The sequence below is a fragment of the Anser anser genome (assembly GCF_964211835.1).
Source record: "Anser anser genome assembly, chromosome: 2".
Taxonomy (NCBI): domain Eukaryota; kingdom Metazoa; phylum Chordata; class Aves; order Anseriformes; family Anatidae; genus Anser; species Anser anser.
Window position 1 is genome coordinate 132,227,357 of NC_139721.1, and position 15,956 is coordinate 132,243,312.

General features: G+C 37.2%; 1 protein-coding gene and 1 long non-coding RNA gene across 6 annotated transcripts in view; one reads left to right on the forward strand and one right to left on the reverse strand.

Moving 5' to 3' along the window:
• AGMO (alkylglycerol monooxygenase) overlaps positions 1-15,956 on the forward strand; it is a 194,525-nt gene that overhangs the window by 166,976 nt on the left and 11,593 nt on the right. The window lies entirely within an intron of this gene.
• Positions 503-14,090, reverse strand: LOC310895859. 3 transcript variants are annotated; one of them, XR_014581002.1, is made up of 5 exons: positions 12,477-14,090; positions 11,228-11,461; positions 8,551-8,659; positions 6,879-7,910; positions 503-5,507 (listed from the first exon to the last, which is right to left on the reverse strand). It is a non-coding gene; the product is annotated as an uncharacterized lncRNA (long non-coding RNA). The 3 variants fall into 3 exon arrangements; XR_014581003.1 differs by having other exon boundaries at positions 6,879-7,652; positions 7,768-8,659; XR_014581004.1 differs by having other exon boundaries at positions 6,879-8,659; positions 12,477-14,089.

Sequence of the window (15,956 nt, forward strand, 5' to 3'; positions counted from 1 at the left end):
ACTCTGGTTAAGAGCAACAGAAAGTGTCCTTACAGGCTTCTCACCAGGCCACAGGGAGGTTCTTCATGCACAGACACTTTGAAAGGCAGCCAAAACAATGCCCTCTTGCAGAAGAGGTAACTTCCATAGTAACACTCTGTTAGTAATTTCTTTTGTCTCTCCACATTTTGGAGATAAAGCTTTCTTGTTATTTTAATACCTTCATGATTTTTCCTGTCTCACCTCCTGTCTCACTTCCTTTCTCCCAATTATTCTTCTGAAACTTTCAATGCTACCTAGGGTATGACATGTTTTCCTACTTATAACAGGTTGTCTGTTTTCTGCTGAAGACTTCTGTTCTGACTTTCCAAGATTTTGCTCTCTGTTTCATCTAGTTCACAGTCACCCACAGTATATAGCACGAGGTCTAAATCCATGTTCAATAAGACTAATTTTTTCCTTCCAGACGTCTGGTATCACACTATGTACAAGTGTCCAGCTTAAGGTTAATAAGAGTTTTCTTTATTCACAGTAATACTCAAAATCACAGAATTGTGGAGGTTGGACCTCTGAAGATCATCTAGTCCAACTCCCCTGCCGAGCAGGATCACCTAGAGCACATTGTACAGGATGGCATCCAGGCAGGTTTTGAATATCTTCAGAGAAGGAGACTCCACAGCCTCTCTGGGCAACTGGTTTCAGTGACTACAACTCCACCACTAGTTGTAGTTATCTCCTGGAGAATTCTGATGGAGAATTTTTCACTTGTACTGATCCTCCTCCTCCGCCTGAAACACTTTCTTCCCTATTGCAGCAGCCTTGTCTCAGAGTGTTAGGTAGCATCTACTCCTTTCACAAATACAGCATGGCTTGGATCTGTGGGGTGACTGATCTGCCCTGATTCACACCTATCTTGACCAGCTAAGCTTGTTCAACCAAAATATGTCTGGAGTATTACATTCTTTCAGGGGACATATAGAAAAAGACTTTTCTGAAATGCTTTGCTTTTTGCAAATATGGCAGTTTTGGTGAGAAAAAAAAAAAAGAAAAGAAAAAAGTTTGTCTCTTGTTATCACATCTCTAACTTTCTGTGAAGTCCTTCTATTTGCATTATTTTTGAGTAAACATTTTGCTTTAGCTTTATGTAGGATTTGGCTTTACAGTCATTCAAAGTAGCATAATCTTATTTTCCTTCTCAAATATGACATCTTACCTGAGTGTGTTCTGCAGTCTGTTTTTGAAGTTTCATTTTGCCTAGAGATGCAAAATTTTTCAAATCACTGATGCTCTTGGATAGTGTGCTCACTTGTTCTAGGTTGTTATGTAAGTCTAAGGCCTCACACTAAGCACCAGTTTCAAAAGGCAACCATTTGTCAGCCTCCCTCAGGTTGTGTTGTGGTTTTTGTTTGTTTGTTTTTCTCATTTTTTATTATTTTTTTTTTTCCAGAGAACCAATTTCTTGACTGAATTTTTCTAGTTAATTTTCATTATGTTAGGTAGTTCCAGCTGGACTGGAGACCTTAACTTCTCATTTTTACTTTCAGCAGCTTTCAAGGATCTATGTCCTCTTTTTCTCAGTTTATCACACATGCATAAATTGTAGCTAATTGCAAGCTACTATCAGACCTATATAATTAAGACAACTAACATAATATAAATACTAATGTGTATAGTAATATAACAATTAGTAATCCAACAAGTACAAGAAAAGAGACAGTGCAGAGGGGAGGGGAATTGAGAAGGTTATCTCCTGTCTACATGGTTTACCGCTAACCTGCATGGCTAGGTAGACATGTTCAAGGCTCTCTTTGGAGTGTTTCAGTTCTCCCGCAGGCAGGGGCAGCAGGGAACCAGAGAGGGTCTCTTTCTGCAGTATGAGACTGCTTGAACTCCCAGAGCCTTAACACAGAATCTCACCCAAGGAAATCGACCTGATTTTGCCATGAGGTCCTCCAGGTGGCAATGCAGACAAACTAACAGGTCAGAGCATGTTTAAAAATACAGAACTGAGAACATTTGAAAGTTTACATTACCAAAGTGGTCATTTTGATTGTGTTTAATATAAAATGTTCGTCATTCTGGCAGGACTTCCGAGTTCATGTAAATGAGAATTGGGAATAAAATGAGGGATAAATTTGATTTATGCAATCCCATTAACATCATTATTTAGATCATAGCTAAGATTAGAAGGAAGATTTTTAATTTTAAAACAAATAAATAAAATAATTACAGCTGAAACCACTAAAATTAATCACTGTTTATTTTTCATTATTGGTGCTTAATTCTCCACAGTTGTGTGTATTTGTTGCCATTTATCCCTTGTGGAATTCATGCAAAACATTGCTATTATGATTTTACATAATTTGTACCGATTTTACAAAGCTAAAGATATGTGTATAGTAATATCTACATACAAGATACACATGTTTATGTACATATAGACAAATGAGATGAAGATGCAAATTCTAAATGATTTAACAGTTTTAACCATCTGGAAATAAAAAGCAGCTAATATGTTCAGATGAGATTTCCAGACAATTAATTTCACTGTGCTTACATTTCACAAATGATTAGTTAGGTATCTAAAAAGTCTGACTAGTGGCAAGATTTTCCATATTCTCACTCATAAACTGTTGCTCACCATTAAACCAAAACTAAACTCTTAAGAGTAGAATACTAGGATTTCCAACCTAAGATTCAGGAAAGACTTAAATAAGATTTTTCTCTATACTTGTTACAGAGAGGTTTCAACTGCAACCCAAAATGAAAACAAGCTTCAAGTGCCAACCTGCAGGAACTGACTTACATAATGATTAGTTTATGTGATTATGTGAAAAGGTGATCACCTTTTGCAGCATGCCACTCCCACGTACTTTACAAAATACAGTACCCACTCTATAAAGTGCCAAGCAGGCAAGATTGATTTGTCAGGGAAAGGAACTGTAAACGGAATTTAACCTTCCCAAAAGGACTTCATTACCAGATGCACCTATTTTAAGCCATCTATAAACATTTTTTTCTTTTTTTTTTAGAAAAGAAAGTCCTCTGCAGTTTCATGAAATGATATCTGATTTTCTAAACATTTTTTTTTCAACCTGATCCGTCATCAGTTTGAACCACAATACTGGTTTATTATGTGAAAGGAACAAATTTCTCATTTTAAATTGGCCATTCAGATGACTAGCATAAATTTTTTTTTTTCTCATAAGATAAAAGATTTAGGATTAATACCTGAAGTTTATTATATGCATTTTTTGTTGAAATGTTGTACCTGTTTATGCAAATTACTATTATTTTACTTGTGGTTCTGTTACGCATTACTATTTTATCTGTACAGAAAACTTAAAGGAAATGTTTCTAACACGCTTTTTTTGAAGGGTATTGTTTTTTCTGCATTTGTCACTATGATATCGAGTGCTGCTTCAGCTAAGCATTCCACAAATAAACCTACACAGTAAATCTTTTGTGATGGATTAGCAGGCCACACAATTATTTACAGAAACCACAAAAATACTCTGAGGGATAATTAATTAATTTATGTGAATTAATAAACATAAAAATTAATGATGTGAATTACCATAATGCTATGTAATTTATAACATGTTCCTCCCAGAAAATTCCAAAGCTACATTAGTCACTTAAGACACTCTGGTGTGGAAAATATATCTCTGTTCTGTAATGTGTTGTTAGATTTTAGCCAGAGCGTGAAGAGTAAAAGCTGGTTCTGACAACCAGGAATTTGAGGATCTGTAGTTCCACTCTGTGTGCTTCTTAGCATGTGACAATGGCTTTCCAGATATTTTTGTTCTATGACGATTATAGATTTTGTGATTTTATTACAGATTAAAGTTTAGCAAAGCATTTGGGGAAATATTTTTAGCTTGTGTTATGTTCCTTCCTTTTGCCCGCACAAAATATTTATTTATATGGTTTCTTATCATTGTGGGAACTGAAATTGACGATACAGAAACTTCTTCCAACCATATGTTTCTAATAGCCATATCCCCTGTAACTTCTGTAAATTTGAGTTTCAGATTGTGGAATTGATGTATGTAATGTATTTCTATTGTATGCATATTTATTTATAATGTTCTGTTTAGCCATTTTTTCTCCAGGTCTTTAATGACATACCAATACAAAGAAATTTCCATATTCAAAGAGAACACGCCACTTAGGAAGAAGTTTAGTAATATTCTTAGAATGGCTTGGGTTGGAAGCGACCTTAAAGATCACCTAGTTCCAACCCCCATGCCACCCACTAGATCAGGTTGCCCTGGGCCTCATCCAGCCTGGCCTTGAACACCTCCAGGGATGGGGAGACAACACCTTCACTGGGCAACCTGTTCTAGTGCCTCACTACATCTGAGTGAAGAATTTTTCTGAACTAAATCTTGCCTCTTTTAATTTAAAACAATTTCCCCTCGTTCTACCCGTCTGTCAGTGTAACAAAGCCACTTTCCATCTTTTTTATAAGCCCCTTTAAAGTACTGAAAGGCTGCAATGAGGTCTCCCCAGAGCCTTCTCTTCTTCAGGCTGAACAACCCCAGATCACTCAGCCTGTCTTCATAGGAAAGACCCTCCAGCCCTCTGATCATCTTTGTGGTTCTCCTCTGGACCCATTCTAACAGATCCACATCCTTCTTGTGCTGGGGTCCCCAGGCCTGGACACAGCACTCCAATTGAGGCCTCACAAGGGCAGAGTAGATGGGCACAATCCCCTCCCTTGACCTACTAGCCATTCTTCTGTTGATGCAGCCCAGGATGCAGTTGGCCTTCTGGGCTACAAGCACGCACTGCTGGCTCTTTTCAAGGTTTTCATCCACCAGAACCCCCAAGCCCTTCTCTGCAGGGCTGCTCTCAATGAGTTATCCACCCAGTCTGTACTCCCATCTGGGATTGCCCTGACACAGGTGCAGCACCTTGCACTTGGACTTATTGAACCTCATTAAGTTCACATGAGACCACTTCTGAAGCATGTCCAGGTCCCTTAGGATGGCATCCCTTCCCTCTGTTGTATCTACTGCACCACTCAGCTTGGCATCATCTGCGAGCTTGCTGAGGGTGCGCTTAATCCCACTGTCTATCTCATTGATAAAGATATCAGTTCTGGTCCCAGGATGGATCCCCTAAGGGACACCACTCATCACTGGCCTCCACCTGGACATAGAGCCATTGACTGCAAATCTCTGGATGTGGCCATCCAGCCAATTCCTTATCCAGTAGATGGTCCACCCTTTAAATCCATCTCTAATTTAGAGATAAGGATGTTGTGTGGGACCACGTCAAAGGCCTTGCAGAAGTCCAGTTAGATAACACTGGACAGTCTTCCCTTGACAACTGATGCAGTCACTCCATCATAGAAGGGCATCAGGCTGGTCAGACATGATTTCCCCTTGGTGAAGCTGGCTGTCTCATGTCATGTCCCTGTCTTGCATGTGACTTAACTTTGTTTCCAGGAGGATATGTTCCATGACCTTTCCAGGCACAGAGGTGATGCTCACTGGTCTGTAGTTCCCAGATCTTCCTTCCTACATTAAAAAAAAAAAAAAAAAAAAAAAGATGTTTCACTTTTTCCAGTCAGCAGGGACTTCACTTGACTGCCAGAGTTTTTCAAATATGATGGAGAATGGCTTGACAGCTACATCAGCCAGTTCCCTCAGGACCCTGGGATGCATGTCATCAGGCCCCATAGATTTGTTCAGTTTCATCAAGTGGCCTCAAACCTGCTCTTCACTTATAGTGGGAGGAACTTTGCTCCCCTAGCCTTCATCTACATGTTCAGGGAAATGAGAGTTGTGGGAAGCCTGACTGGAAGTGAAGACTGAGGCAAAGCAGTTGTTGAGTTTCTCAGCCTTCTCTATGTCTGCTGTTACCAGTCCTCTCTTCTTCTTTATCAGAAGGGGTACACACTCCTTGGCCTTTCTTTTCTGGCCAGTGTACCAACAGAATCTTTTCATGTCAATCATCATATCCCTTGCCAAATTCAGTTATATATGTGCCTTGGCTTTCCTGATCCCATCCACACACATCCAGACAGCATCCCTGTACTCTTTCCAGGCCACGTGTCCCTGCTTCCACTGCTTGTGCATTTCCTTCTTACATCTCAGTTTGACCAGCAGACTCAGCCATGCTTTCTGCCTTCCCTGCTTGTTTTCTTACAAATGGGGATAGAGAGCTCTTGTACTCTAAGAAAAGTCCAGCTGTCAGCTCTGATCATTATGAGTATATAAATTTTAATACTATTTCCATAGGCTAAAATCCATTCTGACCTTTTGCCTTATGATTAATTCTGATATGCTATTACCATCTATGTATTTATGGGATGCTGTCCAGGATGGGAATTGGGTGCATGAGAGGGAATGGGTTGTTATATGAAAAAAACATTCATGTGGCTCCTACTGCAGGTGGGATGCCAGGCAAAACATTGGTACATGAGTATCAGCAGAGATTGAGGCAGGCTGCTCTGGTTAAAGAGAGAGAGACAAGATAAAATGATTGGAGAAGGGAGAGCTGAAAACAGCAGTTTTTTACTGTTTATTTTTATTGGTGGTGTCGTAGCAAGATGGTGAATACAACAGTGAAAAAAAAAAAAGGTAAAAAAACAACCAACAAGAACAAAACAAAAACCCTGGAGCTATAAAATAAGGAGCATTTTCTTTGGGAGAGCTGCAAACATGAAGTTATGAGAGTTGTATTGCTGCTATGTTGCTATGAGGCAAGTGTTCACTGGGCTTTATATGTTTATTTGTGATGTGTCCCAAGAGCCTGTTTTTTTGTTCCTACTTTTGTAAGCTTAACATGGGATATCTACAAACATAAACTCATAGATGCAGACAATGCTAGGATGCTGCTCCCATCTAGGCTTTATGTGAAAGAGCAATAAGAGTAGAGTGGATTACCTGTTTACAATGTCTTCAGAAATAGGAATTCAAGTCTTGTTATATCTTTATGCCAAAGATTGTTCCCAGTCAACAAAGCTGCAAATGTCTGATTATTTCAGCTGGAGAATCAGGGTGGTTGGATACCGTTAAGCCTCTGCATGCTTTTACCTAGTTGTCACTGGCTATAAAAGTTGTTGTATTAGACTTGATGCACCACATATTCTCAACTGGACTCGAGACGAGAGGCAGTCCTTGAGGTTACTTGGAGACTGCCTTTCCAAAAATTTTCAAGCACTTTTTCAAACTTGTACATGGTAGATGGCTAGAATACAACGGGATATCTTCATACAAGGTTAGACATATTTTTAACATAGATATAATAGAAAAAAGAGTTAATAATATGGTGCAGACACATCAACTATTTGTAATAAACCAGGACTGATCTGTAGGAAAAGAATTCATAAGTGTCACAAAAGTAATTATGCACTTCACTTGTAAAAGGGAAGCAGCAATATATTTATTGAAGAAAATAGTGATTTAGCAAAGATTAATCAAGAATAAAACAGATATTTTAGAAAGTTCTTATGGTAAACGCAGCATTAACAAGATTTTTGATGGCAAGGTCACTTAATTATTTACTGAGTAGAGGACAGGTTCAGATTGAAAGTGTCAGGAAGACCCCTTACATTGAGTCATGTGGTTCAGAATGGAGTAGTCCCTTTTGCCATCCAAATTCCAAGGAGTCTAGATGTGACCAGATCCTATCCCAATCCCAGACTCAACAGTTTATGCCTAAAGGATTATATCAAATCAATCCTTATCTTATCACTTAGCAAAGATTACAAAGTTTCAGCATGCTTAGCAAATTACTTGCAAAGTTTCAGCAAGCTAGTTATTGGTCACTTACCAAGTATCTGTCTCAGGTAAGGAATCTCTTGATCTCAAGAAGTAACCTTGAGAGGGGTCCATGCTCAAGGGGAAAATCCTGTCATGAAGCCCGCTGCAGTACAGGAGAGCTCAGTGGGCTCTGGGCTGTCCCCTATTTATGGGCTAAGATGATTGATTAGTATCACGTCATATTTGTATATCAGCCATATTTGGTTGGTGCATGCACCATTAGCCCTTGGATCTATCTTCCTCAAATCCACCTTGAGTCCGGTTCTGCTATAACAACCATATGCATTTATCACGGCTACCACCGATGGTTATTCCCCAAGCAAGGGTATGGGTGAAAGGTCAGGTTGGAGCAGGGCAGGAGGAGTACACCACCACAATAAGGTGGTAATAATAATTTTGATTAATAAATCTATTGTGAGGTCATTCTGGTCCCATAAAATTTGTGTATAACAGAAGAGCTGAAATTTGTTGAATAAATTATTTCTTCTGAAAATGAATCTAAACATACCTCAGAAACATAGCTAACTTTTCATTGCAAACATAACAAACAGCTTCAAATGCATTTTTTCAATGCAAAAAGAAGAAAACAGACTCTAATCCATAGTTATATTTTTTGGATCAATAAATTATTGTCCCCTGCTCCTCATGTCCGTAATAAGCTCCAGCCAGATCAATCCTATGTGTAAACTTCAGTATGTTTTGACAGAATAATGATAATTCTACATTTATCCTTATTTCCCACTTCCAGATACTCGACATACTATGCATTTGGTTCCTTTTTAATCAACCATACCTTCTGCCCAACTCCCTGGTTATGTTTTTTACACCATCAGGTTGGAATATTTGATTTGTTCTTTAAATGAATATATCCCAGTGGAACGCTTCATAAAGGGATTGTGGAACTGTGGAGATAAAATCATTAATATAGGTCTGATATGGTTTGTATAGTTTTCTCACCAATTCTAGAGTAAAAACAAAACAAAAAAATAAAACAATCATCTATGTCAAAGATATATAAAAGTTATTTCTTTATCTAATATTTTTCAGCTGCTCATACTGCAGTACTGAATACAAATACACAGAGGAATCATCAGACTTTGAATTCATAAGATTAAGAAAACATTGGACAAAATTACAAAAACAGTAAAAATATATTTTCCATTTTGCAGTTATTTCTGGTCCTTGTTATATATGTGTCAGGGAGAAGAACTTTACAATTAAGCCTTTCATGGATAGTTTTGGAAAACTGTACATAGGCATATCATTGCAAAGTGGCCTTTGCCACACCTCAATAGCAGCCTGTGGAAGATGTCAGGTCCAGCTCACCCTGAGTGGATGCAGAGATCCCCTGGGAGCCAACCCTATGCTGCATTTGCCCACTATTTCACCATGGCTTATGGCCTGATGAGCACAGTTAAGCATGTTGATCCAGATCAGAATCAGCCCTGTAATATGGTCCCACGGAAAGCTTACAGATAGAACAAACCTATCTGTTTAAAATTAAATCATTGTGTGGGCTTAGCAAATGAAAAACTCATGTTTATTTATTCAAAAATGTGTCCAAACTTGTTTGGTTCTTCATGTTCTTCTTTTCTGGATGTATTTACATAATACAGCAGCCTGTAATAAGCTCATTCATTTCATTTTCTCTTACTAGTGGCAGCTAGAGGTGCTTTTAAGTCACTTTTTAAATGATTTTATTTTCTCCTTTATTCCAAAAATCAATTCTCTCTGATGGTGATATTATAATATCAGTAGTAAATCCCTTTAGATACAGACTAATCTTCCTGAAGGATCTGACAATACTGTCTTTAACAACTGGGAGGAGACTCCGATGCTACACTCCAAATTGTCTCTGATAGTCTCTCTTCAGGTTCTATTATCTGTCATCACTATGGATGTGCCTGTAAGTCTTATATAAGATTATCCTGTTGCTAAGCTATTTTACTCATCTGGACATCATTTGTTTTATGATGCAATATTTGTTCTTATAGCAGAAAAAAAAAAACAAGTAGATTTCTTTCAGAATTTCAGGGTTAATCCTGTATTTTTATTTTTTTTTTATGTGAGTACTCCTATAGACTTCAGTAAGATTACCTTTGTGAATAAAGGTTGCAAGATTAGATCATATGTCACATATGTATGAATTTGTTAGAAATATGTCTATGCTTCTATAACCCTGTCCCCTTTCATTCTCCTGCTTTAATGATTTTTATGATAACACATTTATTTTCCATGTTTTTTGTATGATTCAGGAATTCAGTATACTGGCTTTCAACAAAAAAGAAAAGTAGTGTTGTGTTTTTATAGTGCTGCTGAAAGTATGATTTGACTGATAAATGCATAACTGCAAAAGACTTATTCTGACAGTGCTTGAAAGAAAAAATAAGATACTTTCAATAAAAATTGGAACAATTCATTATTAGTCAGGTGAAGGATAGAAAAATAATTGAAAAAGCTAGCACAGCAAAAATATTGCAAATAACTAAACTAAAACTAGAGATAAGCATATATTATTGCCTACGTTAGTTAGTTTTCAACAAAACCTGTTTGATCCTGAATAAACAACTGAAAATTATGACATTCTTATTTAAATAGGTAGCAGGGCATTGATTCTTATTGTCACACAGGGACACTTTATATTGTGTGAAACCACCCGACATTTTGAAGACCTCCATCATTTAGTTTGGAGAAAAAAAAGGGTAATTGCTCTCTTTTAAGTGCTTTACAACACAGATGCTGTGTTATAAAGGCTTGGACAAGAAAACAAAAAGACATTGATCCATTTGGAAGTGCAATAAATGAGTTGCAAAGGAGAAAGAGAGACAGGACAGACTCAAGTTAGTGATACACGCAGCAAAATTCCCATAGCTCTTTCCCCATGTGAACAATTTTGGGCAATGTGTGGCTCAAGTACAGTAACTTTTTTACTGAATTTGTGACTTTCTAACCAGCTCAGACTCACTGACTTCTCATAGTTCGGTCAGGTGAAAACACTTTCTTAGTCTTATTCTGTTCCTAGAATTCGTACATGATCCATCTCGCCAAGTGGTTTCCACCTCTAAGGGGGGAGCAACAGCCTGCATGGCTGAGCTGTGAGATCACCACTCAGAGTGGATCTAACTTCTTATCCTTATGGTTTAGAAATAGTGTATCTACCACGCTGGATTTGACTTCATCAGCTTTAAAGCTCCTCTGGTCTGAAGTAAGAGCTCAGAAAATCACTTAAAGAATACTTTGGAGGAAATTGTCAAACCAAAGCTATTTCTGTGTCTGGGAAATGCACTGGCTAAGAGAGCAGTTTAGCCATTAGTACAAGAACATGGTTTGATGACTGACTTGAAGTGTCTGCTGTCTGGGTGGTCAAGTCAACGAAAGCATAAAAAAAATGTTGGGACTGAATGTAAATGAAAAAGTATTGATGAATAATGAGAAGGAGAGGGAAGGCCCTTAGGAAGATTGGTCCATACCTGTTCAAGTAGCCTGCTGTGAATCTTTAAGCAAACATCATTCAGATGACTTATGGAAGAATGTCTTTTTGATTGTCTGATAAGAATTACCACTTTTATAGAGCTGCTCTTTCCCAGAGAAATTTTCATCTTTTTACAGAAAACCTTGATCATCTGCTAGTTGCCACTGTTGACAGACAGATGTTTCTTCATTTCATAGACGTTGTGACAGAAGGAGCAGGCACTCACTGAGCACTGAAGGTAGAAAACAGATGCAGCCGTGCATGAGAATGACAAAGCTGTCCTTAAAAGCAAATGATCTGGTGAACTGTAAGCTTAACTGGTAGTGATTCTGTTGATTCACTGAGCAGTGGCTAATCATTAAATCCAGGAACACATTTATGTGCTGTTCTACTCTTTACGTATCAGCTAAAACTATATACTACTCCATTTGATGTAAATTAATTAACTGTGCTTTAATTGGGAGATTTATCCAGTTAAGAAACATATAATACTTCAAAAGGTGCTACTAGAGAAAAATGTTGAAGGGAGTCATTATAATGGCTACAAAACATATCTGCAACCTGTTCAGAAGAAAAGGATAGACATTTGACCTACTGTATATAAGAAAAAGTCATTGACCGTCAATATGTATGCACAAAAAATAAATATAAAAAAAAGATAAGGATAATTACTAAACAGTTACTATATGTACATCACTATGTAATGTGATTTCAATTGAATTTATGAGGTAGGTGATGTTATATACAATCCTGGGCAAAATCATTTCAAAATCTAACTTTGCATATGTATTTTTTTTGACTTCAGAGAGTTACACTCAAGGTAAATATCACCCTACAGTTCAAGATAAAATCTATATTATGGCATTCAGCCTACAGTCTGAGGACACTAATCTTTCTAGAAAATACATAGGATACATGTATTTCCTATGTACCTTTGAATTTCCCTTTGTATATATATATATTTATAGATATATATAAAATACCCACTTCTAAGTAATGTCTTTTCAATAAAATACATCACCACTTTTTTTTTTTTTTCCTTAAATAGTCTCTGCTTTAATAATTAAGGTCTTTATCCTGATCACTAAATTTCTGCTCAAGAGGGGAAGCTGGGAACATTAGTGCATGCTCTCACCTATTTCACAGTTTGAAATCCTCCCCACCCCTCCCCTCCAAACAAACAAACAAAAAAAAAAAAAAAGAAAAAGAAGCTTTTTGAACATTTTTAGTGTTTAGGTAATCAGTACCTGTGCTGCCAGGGCTTACTGAAAGCAGCTGGATGCCTGCCTCTGTCCTCCCCCTTTCTTGGAAGTGCTGCCAGAACAGGTAGTCAGAAACGAAAAGCAGAGAAATACTTGAGCATCTGTGCACTCTCTCTCTCAGGAAAACAGCTGTGGCTTTCATAGGAAGCACTCATTTTTTCCCATCAGCCAAGACTTTGGATACCCCTGGGTCCAGTTTTGGCACAGTGAGCCAAGTAGGATGCAGTTTATGGCTTAAAACTTATGAGAGAATCTGTTCGGGCGGTCCCATCCCTGGCAGAACATTGAGAGAAATCCCCCAGGCTGCAAGCCACATGTGAGCCTCTGACCTTTTATTAGCACACCATGGGAGAGGTTAACAATTGTTGAGACTTCAGTCCTCCCTTTGACATACAAATAAAACAATACCAAGTAGCCTTTCCAAGACAGAATCATATTTAGGGCACAACATCCTTCTTAATATAGGATTCAACATTGGGGGGAGGGGGGACACAACAAATCCTTAGATTAAGAAAATGATATATTTCTATAGAACTGAAGTCTGGATTGATATTTTTTCAACATTGTGCAATTCTTCATGATACAGTGACTTGAGACTTTTTTAAAACAACGTAATCATGAGATGGAAACAATTTCTCACACCATTTTTAGCTCTTCATGTGGTCAGCACCATGAGTTATGGAACTAAGATTGCTCAATAGCTGGAGCCATATAAGAAATACACTCAATTATCTGATTTTTAAAGATGTCCATTGTGTTTATTCAAGCACATAATTGTTGAGGAAAAAAAATACTATAGATTCAGAATTATTTATATAAAGCTTGTCACAGAAAAAAAATCATGAAGTGCCAAATCTATGTCTTTTTGATATGTCTTTATCCTCTCAGCATTACTCTAGTTCACTCATGAAACTCTTAGTTTTTAGTAGGACAGGGACTGGAAAGTACTTATTTGGAGGGAGATAGAAATACTGTCTCTGTTTTGCAGCTAAGAAGCTGTGAAGACTGAGTCTTGCTATAAGATGTCTAAACATGTCTGGATCATGTTTTCAAAGAATGCAAACTGAATATCCCAGCATCCCAGGCTTTCACTATAATACCTGGACTCTTTGAGAGTCTTAGAAGCAGGTGATTTTCACTATGCAGTCCCATATTTTTAGTGCAGAGACTATGCTGTGTATAAAATAGGAGTGAGCAAACTCATGCTTCTGCCACCAGTCTTTGCAGCTAATATTTGAAAAGCCAATGCAAAATGATTTCTAAATGTAATAATCCTATGATCCTCTGATATGGCAGGTTCAAACCTATCCAAAATCAGAAAGCAGATTTTGCTTTTCATCCCCTTATTAAAGCAACAATGACATCTGAGAATTAAATCAGTGAAGTCTTGCACAAGGTTGGTTATTGCAAAAATGTTTACTAAGTAATGGTTGCTCTGTGCACTAAGCAGTCTCAACTGCTGTTGGCAAAGTAGATAGTCTTAGCAAATGTTAGTTTGAGATGAAGAGTTCCTTTATATTCACTGTGAATAAACAGAAATACTGGTCTGGCAGGGAGTCTGCACTGAAAGAAGGATCAAGTACAGCTACACCATAGACATATGCCTATCTTGTCATTTATATACCTTTCACAGGCTCCTTACATAGCTGATTCCAATGCTATACCATCCTTCCAGGCAGTAGGGCTTTAGCTATTATGTATGAAAACCTTAGTTCAAAAAGATTTTTTTTGTTTGTTTTTATTACCTTGAGCAGTAGCTTCTTATCTTTTCTTTCTGTATTACTCTTGTATATTTCAGAAGATTTGGCTTCTCCTGAGTTTTATTTTATTTCAAAGATGCACAGTAGAATTTCTTCAAGCTTTCCTACAGGTCAACTGTTCTAAATGTTTTATCATTTTTGTCTTCTACCTCAGGACTATGTCCAATTTATCTAGGTTTTCCTTAAAGACTTCATCAGCTTTGAGTAGGCTGGAACAATTACTGTGTGTAGCATGAAACACTCCTGTTAGTATCTTCCACACTGATACTGGCATATTTTTGCATCAGCACTTTATGGTTGAGATGTTTTGTTTGTGAGCTGCTCCAAATCTCCGTTATTGTTTTTTTTCTGATTTGTTCTTGACTATCCATTATTTGTCATTCATATTTGTGCATTTGGTTTCTTCTTCTTAATTATAGTACCTTTCATTTCTATTAAATTACACATTTGCTTCAGAAAGAAATAGAAAAAAAAACCACGGATATTTCCATAGCTTTTTAATGTTAGAAATGTTATATAAGGGCCTATTTTTTAACTTAAATCTTTTCATTTTGTGATATAATAATTGATTAATTGATTCTTACTTTCTTGGAGATCTTTTCTTCCAGTCAGTTCTGTACCTTCTATGTAGAAGTTTCATTTCTTGTACTCCCCTAGTTTTCCTAGTGGAAAGTCATATGGATTTTCCTGCACAATAATCAATTCAATTCATTTTATTATTATTATTAATAGACTAATTAAATAACACAACTGCAATGGCTTGACATAATGAGTAGGAAGATCCTCTCTGCATTACTGAAGTGAATGACTTGGGCCATTTGAATATAGTTGTGGTTAATAACAAGAACAGCAACTTTTACATTATCAAAAAAGATAGTGAGATTTGGGAATGGAAATTTTCCAGACAAAAATAGAAGCAACAAGCCAGAACACAGAAAGAGTGTGTTGAGAGTATGGCAAGAAAGTGACACACAGTCAGAAGATCTGGTTTTCCTTGTACGGTGATGGACAGAGGGCTGGACTGACCTCAGAACATTTATCTTTTCCTTGGAACTTAAAAACTGTCACATTTTACTGTTTTTGGCCTCAAAAGACGGTTGGCCAGCAGGATGGGTGTGTTCTGTCTATCTTTAACTTGAAAATGTATCTTCTGTGAAGAGATTTTTCCTTTAGGGTATCAATTAATATATTTCCTTTGCTCAAAAGAAGTTTTTTTTTTTCTTTTTTTTTCTTTTTAAATGCTGAGAACAGCCTTCTATGCTCTCCATTGTTTCAGTGAAGGGATTACTTTCTGTTTACAGTGTATTGGCTTTCAGAACAGTCTTTGTCTCAAATGACTTTTTGCCTTGATCTCTCTCAGTCTTCCTTGAATACTTTTTTTTTTTTTTTTTTCCCACTGTACTGGAAATCCCTTCTGCTTGTCACTCAATTTTTTTATCCCTCTCTGCACATTCTTACTCCTTTCTTTCATATTTGCCATTAGTCACAGTAGCCAGATCTTCCCCATCGCTTCTTTTCAACATCTGCAGCAAAGTTTTCCCGTCAGTGATCTAATGTCTGTGGGCAAAGATTTCTTTCCTTTTTTTTTTTTTTCTTTTCATTTTTCACACAGCGGATGTATTCCCACTTCCGAGCTTGTACCTAGTCAACTTTCTCTCAAGAACACAGTTAGTATACTAAGAGATCTCCCACTCTCCCACTTTGC